Genomic DNA, 14,577 nt, shown 5'->3' on the forward strand with positions numbered 1-14,577 from the left:
TATTTTTTTCAGTGTAATGCTTGAATGAAATAATGAAAAAACACAGAATAGATGCAGTTTTAGATGTCAAATATATTAAATTGACAATAAACAAATTACATTAGAACACAAAATGTTTTAACCCCCTTTTTTTAACTCAGAGTTTCAGTTTGTAATAATGAAATAAAATAACTTTTTAGTCTTTTTTTCATCATGTATTAAACACATTAAATCTATACTTTGTTCTGTAATAAAATAATGTTTTTTTTTTTCTCTTAACCAAAGTCAAATATACAGATTTACAAAATCAGGTTACTGCACTCTCCCCCTACCAAAATAAAGACATGCCCTCATGGCTTGGTAGAAAATAAAGTAAAACAACCCTGACTAAGTTGGGAAAGGGGAGCTTATCCACTTATAGAAACAAGAAACAAACTTTACAGGGCAAATACTAGGATTCCCTGGAGAGTCGTAGGTAAGTCTTAATGGAGCTTTCCTAATTCTCTGAGATCTTCTGGTCTCACAATCAATCTCCAAGTCTTCTTGTGAGTCAGGCTCTGGACCAAAAGTCATCAAGTCTTGAGTCTCTGTCTCGGTATTGCTTGTCTCTTGCAAGTCTGACTGGTCAACTATGTCAGGGCTAGTCTCTCTCGCGATGTACTGGGTATCTTGAACATCTTGAAAATCTACAGTCTGTTCCGCAGGTTGCACATCAAGGTCTAAACTGAACGGTTCAGATCTTTCTCTGTCTTTTGATGGGTCCTGCATCAAGAATGGTACATAAAACAGTTCATCTTCTGAATCTGTGTCATTTGTTCTGTTACCATGTTCTGACAAGTCAGGATCTGTGACAGTGGTTTTGTCAATAGTTCTGATGTCAGGTCTTTTCCTCCTTCTTTTTCTTTGCTTTGGAGTGTTGGTTGGTTGTTGTTCTGATTCCAAACAGACTTTCTGTCCCAAAGGCAAAATGTGATTACGATGAAGGATTTTAACAGGACCATCACCATCCTCTGGTTTCAGCCAATACACAGGTAAGTTTGACAGTTGACTCTCAACAACATAAGGTGTTGAACCCCAATGGTCTGCGAACTTATGTTTTCCTTGTAAGCCAAGGTTACGAATGAGAACTCTGTCTCCAAGTAAAAGTTGTGTGAACTTGACCTGTCGATCATATCGGTCTTTGTTTCCTTTGTTTGGTTTAGCCGCAGCGGACTCGGCAAGTTTGTAAGCAGCTTTTAGATCACGCCTCATGTCTGTCACATATTTGAGGTAAGTTTCTTTGCATGTGTTGTCGCTCGACGTTCCAAAACATAAGTCAACAGGCATCCTTGCTTCAAGCTCAAACATGAGATAATGAGGCGAAAAACCTGTAGCTTCATTTGGCCTGCAATTGTAAGCGTGGACCAGATGTGAAATATGCTTACTCTAGTGTCTTTTCTCATTGGGCTCAAGGGTACCTAGCATATTCAACAGAGATCTATTGAATCTCTCCGGTTGAGGATCCCCCTGAGGATGATATGGAGTGGTCCTTGATTTCTCCACACCAAGGGAACTCAGTAACTCCTGAATGAGTCTCTACCCTGGTCACTATGCATGCGTTTTGGCAGACCATAATGGATGAAATACCTCTCAAGCAGAACTTTGGCCACGGTAGCAGCTTTTCAATTCAATTCAATTCAGTTTATTTATATAGCGCCAAATTCACAACACATGTCATCTCAAGGCACTTTACAGTTCAACCAGATCATACAGTCAAATTGATACAAAGTTTTCTATCTAAGGAAAACCAGTTGATTGCATTGACTCATTGACTCAAATACAATCCCCCACACTAAGCATGCTTGTAGCGACAGTGGAGAGGAAAAACTCCCTTTTAACAGGAAGAAACCTCCAGCAGAACCAGGCTCAGTGTGAGCGGCCATCTGCCGAGGCCGACTGGGGTTCAAGGAGACAGAAGCAGAGATACAAAAAGCAGCTGTAAAAGCTTTCTGGTCTTTGGTGGGAAAGGCTTGCGCGTACCGGGTGTAATGATCAGTAATGACTAGAACATTCTCAGTGTTACTTTTGTCTGGCTCGATTGATAAAAAATCCATACAAACTAAGTCCATTGGACCATCACTCTGCATGTAAAACAGGGGAGCCATTTTCTTTGGGAGGGTTTTACTTTTTATACACCTTGCACAGTTCTTGCAGTACTCTTCCACATCAGACTTCATCTTAGGCCAATAAAATCTAGCTTTGATGAGCCCATAAGTTTTGTCAGTTACCAGATGTCCAGAATCATCATGAAGAGATTTCATGACTGTTTCTCTGAATTTTTCTGGCAAGATGAGCTGTGACCTGCGGTTTCTATCAGGTGGAACTGTGACTCTGTACATAACATCCTGCTGCAGTTCCAGTCTTCCAAACTCCCTCAACAGAAGTGAAGCTGCAGAGTTCCTTGACTTGATATGAGGTGCTTCCTTGTGCTTTAAAGCTCTCCATATCTCTTTTAGAGACAGATCTTCCTGTTGAGCTCTCGAGATCTCGGAGGGACTCAGGATTGGAACCCCCTTTAAACGAAGGGTGGACAAGTTGCAGTAGGCTTTAGGTGTGGCATCCATGGACAAGCCTAAATGATCTATTACTCTGTCATGTCCTGTGTATTTCTTGACTTGGGACACTTGACACATTGCTCTAACGCCATCTGCGGAGACGTCTGTCCACTGTTTCTCTTGGCATGGGTCTGGGTGGGGGCGCCTTGAAAGGGCGTCAGCATCAATGTTTTGGACCCCTGCTCGGTATTTAAGACTGAAGTTATATGTTGACAGGGCTGCAAGCCAGCGGTGGCCCGTGGCATCTAACTTGGCAGATGTCAACACATAGGTCAAAGGGTTGTTGTCGGTTCGGACCTCAAACTTCGCTCCATATAAATAGTCATGCAGTTTGTCAACTACCGCCCACTTTAAAGCCAGATACTCCAGTTTGTGAAAGGGGTAGTGACGTTCAGATGGAGCTAAACTACGACTGATGAATGCCACTGGTCGTAAACCTTCACCTTGATCTTGATATAACACTCCACCAAGTCCTTCTCGACTTGTGTCGACATGAAGCACATGGGGTAGTTGTGGGTTTGCAAAGGCTAACACAGGAGCATTAGTGAGTCTTTGTTTTAACTCCTCAAAAGCAGCTTCGCATCTGTCATCCCACTGATGACCAAATGGCTCTGATGGATTAAGATAGACCTGGTCTGTCTTTTTCTTGGATTTTGTTCTATGGGGTGGGTAGCCGGACAAAAGTTGAGTCAGAGGGAATGCGACTTTTGCATAATCTTTGACAAAGCGTCTGTAATAGCCGCAGAACCCAAGGAAGGATCTCAAGGCAGTTACAGTGGGTGGTCTAGGCCATGTCGTGACGGCTTCAGTTTTCCTCGGATCTGTGGACACTCCATCCTGTGACACGATGTGGCCAACGTAGGACACTGAAGACTGACAAAAATGTCTAAGGACAACTTGAGGCCCTCCTCTTGTAGGCGGTCGAGGACTTTTAGTAACCGTTGTTCTTGCTCTTCTAGTGTTGTTCCAAAAACAATGAGATCATCTAAGTAGACCAACACTTCCAGCAGGTTCATATCTCCAACAGTTTTTTCCATGAGGCGCTGAAAAGTTGCAGGGGCACCAGTCACCCCCTGTGGCATCCTGTCAAACTGGTAAAATCCCAGTGGACATATGAAAGCGGTCTTTACTTTGTCTGACTCACTCATCGGCACTTGGTAGTACCCGATTCTAAGGTCTAATACACTAAACCATTTGCTTCAATTCAAGCAGGCCAGTGCGTCATCGATTTTTGGTACTGTGTATTGGTCAGGAACAGTACGCCTATTGAGAGTACGATAGTCCACACACATCCTAATACGGCCATTTTTCTTGCGCACAACCACTATAGGGGATGCATATGGACTGCAGGACTCTGTGATTATGCCAGCTCCTTTGAGTTCTGTCAGATGCCTTCTAAGTGCTTCAAGATCTGCTGGTGGTAGGCGACGAGATCTCTCTCGGAAGGGCTTATCCTCAGTGGTTTTGATTTCATGCTGCATGCTCTTACTACAACCTACATCAAACTCATGAGTAGAGAAAACATTGCTACATTCCAACATTTTACTCACAAGTCTCTCCTTCCATTCCTCAGGAACAGGTGAAGCTCCGAAGTCAAAAGATGACGAGGTGAGTGCCTTTGATGGCTTGAGATCAGTCTCCTTGTTTACAGCAGGTGCCGGTAGCTTTAATCTCAACTGCCTCCATTTCCTATGTTCACAGAAAGAAAAGTTACCCCAAACTCAATTATCACAGTAAAATTCCAATGAACAGTCAGTTATATTTCCGATATCTTAGCTTTAGAGAAAATAGTACACAAAATGCATGGTTAGTAAAACAATAACAAAAAATAACAACACCCCGGATGAGCCCCCAAAAATGTAACCCTTTTACCATCCGGCTTGTTATGATGAAATGGAGTGAATACTGAAATACACCGTTTTCTTACCCAACTCAAATAAACTCTATGGTAAAAGAGACATTCCGATGTAAAAAACAATGTTTACGGTCAAATATAATTCTCACTCACAAACTTAATAAAAAGGATCTCCCAGAGGAAATAATGAATAGAAGAAAAAAAGTAAAGTCTGATACCAGTTAACTTAGAATAATTTTTTTCAGTGTAATGCTTGAATGAAATAATGAAAAAACACAGAATAGATGCAGTTTTAGATGTCAAATATATTAAATTGACAATAAACAAATTACATTAGAACACAAAATGTTTTAAACCCCTTTTTAACTCAGAGTTTTAATTTGTTTTTAGAGTGCACTCAGTTTTTTTTTAAGCAAGCTTGCATTTAAGATCGTTGGCGCGCGTTGGAGCTCTTAGGTGTGGGAAAACACATTGGATGCAATAATCCTACCAGTCTGCAGCTAATCCTTGTCCTCCCGATCAAGAAACCAGATGTGTGGAACAGAATCCCTCTTCCTGGTCGTCATCAACTCAGGTGAGCGCTGATCCTCTGGCGGCACCACGTCTCTCTTCTCTCGGGGCGGCCCTCAACGAGGTAGACCGTCAGACGTAGCAGCGTTAGCCCCGACGTTAGCTTAGCTTAGCGTGCTCGGTCCTGGAAACCACTGCTCAGCTCGCTCCGTTGCGTCGCAGGTTGCTGAATCAACTCCCAAGCAGCCTAAAGAAACAAGCACCAAGCGCCCAGCCCTGATGTAGCTTGGTTCAAGCCACTTTATTTTTTTCCTGCGCCATGTCTCTGTCGTGCATTCGTTCGTTTCTTTTCTCTCCTTTTTCTGTCCTCTTCTTCTACGTTTCCGGTCACTCATAGTGCACATAAAAACATTATAAGAACCATAAAAGAAAAAAATGAAGTAGCTCTTAAATCGACATTTTTTTTCTCAGAATAAAACTATGAATTTAGAAACATCTATACTTTAACATTATGCAAAATGCAAAATGAACATGAATAATGAAATAAAATAACTTTTTAGTCTTTTTTTAGTCATGTATTAAACACATTAAATCTATACTTTGTTCTGTAATAAAATAATGTTTTTTTTTTTTCTCTTAACCAAAGTCAAATATACATATTTACAAAATCGGGTTACTACATAGAAAACGTTCATGCTCTAACATCATTTGTTTTTCTCTTAATGCCAACTCTGGCTCTTGCATACTCAGCTCTCTCAGTCTCACCTCCATAGTAGGATCTGAAGAAACAGGAACAGGTGAAGCCACTGACGAAAATACAGGTTCTGGGATAGTCACAATCACACTGGGAGTAGCAGGAGAGGCCAGAGAATCAGAAAAAAGTTTAAGCTGGCCACTCTCAACTAAAACAGTTTTAAGACTATCTTTAATATGCTCTTTTAGTGGTTTTTTCCAACCTGAAGTATCTGCATTATAATGTGCAGCCAAACTCAGTAACTGTTCTCTAGTGAACCTGTCTAGCACTCCTCTGAAGGTGACTGAATGAAATCTGAAATAGAAGCCGTAGTAAATGCTTTAGACTACTGTTGGTAACTAAGTAAAAAACTGAAAAGGAAAACCACACAAATGCACTATTTCATGCACACTAAGTGTCCCCACACACAAAGCAGTTAACAAAATGCTCTCTCAAACAAGTAGGCTCAAACTTACAAACTAGCCACAAAAGTAGCAACAAACTAGTCTACACAGCAATTAGCTGCTAAACTACAAACAGTTTGACACACATCAAGCTACTTACAAACCTCGACAACACACTAAACTGCACTAAGTTAGGCTCAAGAAAAACAAACAAAGCTCACTCTTACTCACCTAACTCACACAAAAGCTCCCACCAAACTATGAAATACAAACCTGAGTGCACATTAGCATTAACACTGCACAAAATGGTCCCCTGGTACCTGCCTAACCAGAACTAAAGCCTAAATATATTCTGAGGTGTGATGGGCTAGAGGTGGCTTTAAAAGCAGAACATCAGCAGACTCTGACTTGCTTACCCCTGACAGAGACTGGTGTCTCCGCCCAGGATTACCTCAAAAATAAAAAATGCAAAATAACAAATGATTGAACCAAACTTGTTGGAAAACTCCCTGGTCTAGCCAGAGGGACCAAACTAAACACTCAGAGACAAAAAGGAGACTAAACTAGCAGCCATAAACAACTAGACAGCAAATCCACAACCTAAACCCCAAAACAACTAACAATAGGAGAACAAAACTAAGCAAACTATACTCCAAATTCAAACCAAAAATAGGACAAGCCCCCAATATGTTACGCCCTGGCTTGGTGGGTGCAACATAGTGGATGACAACAAAACATTTAGCATATCAAACATAGGATTTATTACAAAACTAGCAGTTAAAATATACAAAAAGGGGACAAGGAAGTGGTAGTGAACAGCAGCTGCTGCTGTTCTGGCTGCCAGGCTGGAGAGCCAAGGCAGACCTTTAAAGACTCCAGCTCAATGAGGGTTCAGGGCAGGCTGGAAAACCTGGAACTGGAAGACAGGCTTAGTACAGCTCCATACAAAACACTAGTTATGACAGCTAAAACAGTTTGGGGTCAAATTGACCCCTGAGGATAAGAAATGCATGCAGTATGTTTTCAGCACATAGAAAAAAATATCAGTACAGCAATATTATGCTTTATCAGTTGTCCCCATCAAATTAGGAAAAGTTATGAAATATTAAGCAAAAAAGAAATTTAACTATTTTTTTTTTATGATAAACATTAAATGGGATTAAACTGACCCCAAATAAGACAGGACAGTTAAAAGTTACTGATAAATATTACAGTCCATGTAGTTTAAAGGACTTTTAAGGCTGAAATTAATAAAAAAAAAAAGGTCTCATCAGAACGAACCAGAACAACATGCAGACAGCAGTGAGTGGGTGAAACTAAGATACCTGGACAGGTGAGGAACAGTTTGGACAACATCCTGAGGATCATTAAATGCTGACTGAGACAGCATCTCCTCCCATCAGTAACTGGATCAGAACCAGGATAGATATCCTGATCACATCTAAAGCTTTGCTGTTTATCAATAAATCATTTTTCACCAGAACATCTTCTTCATCTTCCTCATCCATCAGAACACCAGCAGGGGGCAGACTGGGCTCAGAGGAGGCAGGCCACAGGTTGGGTCAGGATGTTCTGGTAGTTCTGGTGGTTCTAGTTCTAAAACCTGGAGCTTCCTGTTTGATGAAGAACCTCCTGGAACCGTCCAGATTCTACCCTGAACCTCAGCTGCTGTTGATGTTTGTTTCATCTTTCCTGGTTTCTCAGTGTTTCTGTGTTGAGTCTAAATATTTACTGCTAGCTTCTCTTCTTTGAGTTCGTCTCTCCCGCATAGTTGTTCGACTGCAGAGTCGCCATCGCGTCCAAGAGGAGTTGAAGGTGAGTTGAACGCGAGACGTCGTCCAGCCATTGATCACTTACCAGCAAAATCCAAACAAAGGAACTGGAGATAAAGTTCTTCTGAGTATAGCTCCTCCAATCACATACGAGGTCATTGTTATACGGAAGGACTCGTGAGAACAGCTGCGTCTATCATATATTTTTTTTTGTTTTTTTTGTGCTTTATTGGCAATTCCGTGTAACAATACAGAGTAATTCAAACATCAAACAAAGATACACAGCAGTTGGTGACATTATAACTTAAAAAAAATTAGACATATAATGTAAAAAATAAATAAAAATAAAACAAGGGAAACAAACATATAAATAAATAAACAAATAAATAAAATAAACATAAAATAATAATAGCTAGGGGTTTACATTGAGTTTATGGTCATTTAACTTTTTGTAGCTTCCTGTCCTAAACAGTCTTTAAGGAAACATATTAGAAGATGCAATATTGTATATGTGAGAGAGGAGTTGCTGTAAACCAATGGTTTACCACAGATTTAAAACTAGTAATAGCATAAAGACATATGAAAACTCTAAAACAGTCTTTAGACTTTTTATCAGCAATTACTGTGGGTAGCACAACTTGTGTTACAGAAAATAGAAGGCTTTGGAGATATGTTCTGGAGAATCTTGATTTATACCATACTACAGAACATTTCAAAAGGCTGCTGACTTTTTCTAAGTGAAACCCTGTCAGAGCTCTCCTTAGATATCAGCCCAGTTAGTTGCCCTGCAAAAATAATCTGCTCTCTTGAAAATCTCAAACTCTTGCCACATTTCAGGCATCGAACATAAACATTTTTTAGTGAAGAATCAACAACTAGTTTTACCCAATCATGAAGTGTAATTAAATATATTGGATATTTTTAACTTTTTTAACAAATAAAAAACTGAAGAGTGGGGTGTGCAAAATGACTCGGCCCCTTTTACTTTCAGTGCAGCAAACTCTCCCCAGAAGTTCAGTGAGGATCTCTGAATGATCCAATGTCGACCTAAATGATAGTAAATAGAATCCACCACTTAAGTAATTGTGAATTGAGCATATTGACAGACATTTTATTTTTTTTTCTTAAATGCAATTTTTTTTTTTATAATTACTGCTCTAAATGTATTGCTCTGTCAGCTAAAGATCTGTTTTGGTCTCTATACTTTAATTAAATAAATCAATTCAAGCTAAAAATGTAAGAGGCTATACTGAGCCTGATCTCTTTGTATCAGAGATGTTCTTACCTTTTAGGAAAATGTCACTTGGGGTAAAACCCCCCCTGCAACCCTGGTTTGCATTTGTATAGCTCACAGCATGTTCATTTACATGTTAAAGCCTCCCCTAGAATTCCATGGGGGGGAGGCATGGGGGGAACACTGCCTAAGAAAGTCCACGTCAATTTCTGACAATTTACGGGAGTTTTCAGCGAAGCCTGCAAATTACCGTAAACTGCCGTTAACCTGAACTTCCACGACAATCTACAGTGCCGCATATTGACGAAAATCCCACTTTTCATGCAGTGTAGATCCCAGTTTTAACTAGTATGTTCTCCATATTTTGTCTATGGTTATTATCTAAATGGTTCCCATTATGCACACTGGCAAACTTCTTTCCCATAGCATTCGCTTTTTCCTTATCTGTTACTGCAATTATTCCATAATCCACTAATACTGGTATTTTAACAAATACTTTAGTCCCGCTCATTTTCTTTAAAATTGTCCAAACCTCTCCTATTTTAACTTCACCTCCTATTGTAGGATAATAACTTCTCCATATATTTCTCTTACTGTTTTTTATAACTCTACGAACTTGTGCTTTTTTCCTCTGATAATTAATCTGATTTTCTTGACTCAGATTTGTCTTTAACATTCTAAATGCTTTATTACGTTCTTTAATTGCTTTTGTACATTCATCATTCCACCTAGGTATTGTTTTTTTGCTTTTTCCCAACTGATTTATACGGTACACTATTTAATGCTGCATTTAAAATTATCTGAGTGATTTTAAAAGAATTCTTCAATATCTTCCTTCATTGAAATTGATTCTACTGATTTGTTACATATTTCTTTGAATTTTTCCCAATCTGCTTTTTCAAACTTTCATTTCTTATGAATAGGCCTTTCTTGTACATCTATTTTAACATTAACAGAAAATATTATTGGATAATGATCACTTCCAATACTTGTGCTTTCCTCCACATTCCAATCACATGAATTTGCCAGACTATCTGATACTATAGTGAGATCGATACATGTGATCGTGTTAGAATGGATATCTATTTTAGTCCCTTTTCAATTATTTACATATACTAGTTTTCTAACATTCATTAAATCTTTTACTACTTCTCCATTACTATCTGTATGCTTACTTCCCCCAAAGACTATGATGTGCATGAAAATCTCCACACCATATTAATTTGCCATTTCGTATTCTTATGTTTTCTAATGTTTCTTATTTTAATGGTTTAAAAGGGTTGCATGGATTAATGACTGTTAATTTATTTATCTGTTTTCTATATTTAAATTATTGAACATCCTATTTCTGTTGGATTTACTATCCTTTGAAATGGCATTTCTTCCCTTATAAATGTTGCACATCCCCGACCCTGCTTATCATCTCCATCTAATCTAACATTCATATCCAGGTAGAATAAAATCAAGATGAGGTTTTAGCCTTGTTTCTTGTACACAAATAACATCAGGTTTAACTTTGGAATATATTACATACTTTTTAGGTTATTATGCCTTTGCAATCTAACATCTGGCATTCCATTGTATGAATTGGAGTACCGTTATAAGTTTAAGTAATACCTTGAGACCTTCCATCATTATTGATACTAAGCATTGCATGAATGTCTTCAGCTTTAATGTCTTTAATATCTAGAAACTCTATGGCAGCTTCTACCACTGTTTTTATTCTATCACTTTTTCTTTGTTGTTTGGATATAACATTGATGACTTTGCATATGAAAGCTATAAAGGCCTTCTTTTCTACAATCAGTAAACTTATACACTTATGGCTACATGTCTGCTGTGGAATCTGTGTTCTTTCTGGTTGAACTCTCCTTGTGTGTATTCTCTGGGGTAGTCCTTTCCTCTGCCTCGTACCATCATTTAACCGATATTTTGTTAGTCTGTTTTGTTCCATAGCACCAACGTTTTGTACAGCCTCTGCATATGACACTTTAAGATTTTATATTTCTGCACTTCTTTGGCCTGTTTCTGAGCATCACATCCACCATAAGCAGCACTATGCTCTCACAATTACAGCATTTTAATTTAGCATCCTTATTGCATTTGCCATACGCATGATCTCCCCCACATTTCGCACATCTTTGCCTCCATTTACACTGTTGTACTCTGTGTCCCATCCTTTGGCATTTAAAGCATCTTACAGGTTGAGGAATATACTCCCTAACTTTATAATTTATTCATCCAATTTTCACTTCTGGAGGCATTGTTTTTTCAAAGACTACCAACACAGACAAGCTATCTGTTTTAATACCCCCTTTGTTTGTTCTTCAGTCTGAGCCTTTTGGCCACTGTGACTTTCCCACCTTTCATTTCTTTCTTCAGTTCTTCCATGGATATTTCTAAAGGGACATTTGAAATGACTCCTCTTAATCTAGCTGCCATTCCAGTTATGTGTACTTTAATTTTTTCTCCACCGAGGTCCTTCATTTTTAACATAATTTCTTGCTGTTTTTTTGCTTACTGCTGAGCTCAAAATTATTTTGTTATTTAAAGCTACAGTGTGTAATTTTCAGCGACATCTAACGTCCAGACTGCAGACCGCAGCAACATGAACATCTCCCCCCCACCGCTTCTCCCCCCCAACAGTACGGCGAGCGTTACGGGACAAAATGTCTTCCACGACGTCCGCATCACCTACCTTCTCAAGTGATGAGGTTTGTTTACATAGATAATTTTAATACTGCCATCTATTGTTCAGTACCGTCTCAGTTCATCTCTCTCAACTTGCCGTAGTTATTTTCGAGCGTAATGGGAGATCTCGCAATCGCTAGTTTGTTGGCTCTGCGCTGCCGTAGCGCAAAGATGTCTGCCTCCATGACTGCGAGACCCGCTCCTATGTAATTATAAATAACGAATTCTAAGGCAACGCAAATATTAAGGTTAAGAGGCTGAGCTCGTAGATGATGATAAATAACATAGTTATGTATAATATATTACATTTCTGACTGTATATCCCTGTAATTATTACACACTGTAGCTTTAACAGTTTAGCATGTTTAATCCTTCCTATATCATTTTATATTGTTTTAGTGATTATAACTGGATGAAAATGTCCCTTGTCGCTGCTAAGCATAATCATAGCTTTCCGTTCTTCCTGTTTTCTTTCCTCATGGCTACGGCTATCATCAACTTTAGCTTTAATCTCTTTAGCATTTTTTCTTGTGTTACTTTGTTCTTCACTACTCACTTCGGACAATGATATCTTTCTTGCCATTTTGGGATGACTTATCTACATATCAGAAGGCCATTCATCATAATGATCCCCATCAGAACTATGGCCCACTGCTACACTTGCGGTACAGCTGGTTGCAATCTGCTTCATCCAAATAACTTTCTTCAAATCTCCTGCCAATATCTTCCACGTCTCTCTCCCCTCCTACCTGGGCTGCCACTCATCAGCCTTATAAGCTACAGCTGTCAATTTAGAAAGCTGACATGCAGCTGCTCATGTGACCATACAACCTTGTGAGAACAGAATGATCTCATTTGGCTTTTTTGTGGTAAAGAAATAAAGGAGAAGAGGATTCTATTTTAAGAAAATATTTGAAAAAAATAAAATAAAACTGAATTCAACAAAAATGGAAACGAATTATCCTGGTTACATTTAGATTTGATCAGTATTTGTATTTTTTATAATAAATTGATTTCTGAAGAACATAAAAAAAGGGACATGGCAATTAAACCAAAGTTTCATTTACAAGATTGAATTATTTTAAAATCTAAAGATTTTGTGTAAATATTGTTGAGATTTACAGCTCATAATAGAGAATAGAAGGTAGTGAGAGGAAAAAAATGCATTGGCACCTGCCTTGCCAGTCAGACAGCACCACACTGTGGCGAAACTTAATACTGCACTTTTATCACATAAACAACTGAGTACACAGAACATAGTTTCTTAACACCCTAACTTGTACTCAGTTTGTGAAAACCTAAAACAAGTTTTAGACACAAAATTATACAACACTAATGTGGACCTCTTCTGCCACTTTTTAAATTCCAAATATAGTGCATGCACACTTTTCAGTTTGAACTTTGTAACAGGCTTTGATCACCACATCTGCAACCATCTCTTCAGTGGTGCAATATAGCAGACTTACTTTTCCCTCGTTCACAATGGACGTTGTGAAATGATATTTGATGTCCATGTGTTTACATCTTTGTCTACTTACAGGGTTTTTGGCTATATCAATAGTTCCCTGGTCATCCTCATACACAACTGTCTTTGTGTATTTGTAGTCATCAATAGCTTCCAATAGCTGCTCTGCATACACTCACTCTTGCATATTGGAGGCCAGAGCTATGTATTCTGCCTAAAAGAGAGCTATTATAGGCTGTTTCTTCGTTTTCCATGAAATGTATGCTCTGTTCGAAAACCTAGGACGTGTCCTCCAAGGACGCTGTCTACTTAGACTGGATCCTTCGAAGTCCTTGAAAATAAGGAGACCGGAAGAATTTAGGCTGTGAATTCGACCAGGTCTACCATTCGGCGGGTTTTACCGCTGTATGCTCTGTTGCTTAGCAACCATAAACGTTGACACACAAAGCAGGAAAAGAATGAATACAGAAGTTTTCCAAACTGTTTATTTATTTCTTTTTTATTGTGAAGTGAACAAAGACTACACTCACAAGAATCCAGAATGGAATAAATGTTCCAACCAGCGGGAGCAGGAACAAATCAAATCAAATGTAATGATAGAAACCTTAGTCAGTTAAATAACCTGCTGCTGTCATTCTGCACATCTCTGATGTTGCTGCTATTTTCAAATATCCATTACTGTAAAAATGTCCATAGCTGCATATTGGTTATTTATTCTCCAGTTTTATATTGTTAAAACACTTTACAGTATTTTATTGTTTATATTTTAACTCTTCCCTATTATGTTATTCTTATACATTTTTCTAAGGTCCCCATTTGTGTGACTATTTTCAATAATCTTTCTGCTGCTGTAAATTTGCCCATTGTGGGACAATAAAGGGATTTTCTATTCTATTCTATAAAAGGGGTAGAAATATATAAGTAAATCTAAACAATGTATTTATAAAAAATTATATCTGCAAAATCTCTAATATTCAACAACAAAAAATACGTAGTTAAGCATATTGTGCAAAACCGCAATAAAAAGATAAAAATCCTATCAGATTTATAGTTCCACCCTGCAGATATATTAGAATCTGTCCTTAAATTACAGCCAAACCCATTTACACAGTAACAGATAAAAACCTTTAGATAAACCAAACATTACCGCCACATATCTGACTCAATAACCATTAAAACTACTATTTTCCTTAATCTCAGACGGAACTATTAAATGACTTGTATTACATTAAACTGAACTTCCAATTTTCACCACTGTTCGGCGCCAAGTAACCTTTACTCTGATCACAGCTTGCTTGGTCTCGCAATGAATCCTGGGATATCCAAGAATACCGAGGATA

The sequence above is a fragment of the Cyprinodon tularosa genome, unplaced genomic scaffold (genome assembly GCF_016077235.1).
Source record: "Cyprinodon tularosa strain WSP-4 unplaced genomic scaffold, ASM1607723v1 ctg1295, whole genome shotgun sequence".
NCBI lineage: Eukaryota > Metazoa > Chordata > Actinopteri > Cyprinodontiformes > Cyprinodontidae > Cyprinodon > Cyprinodon tularosa.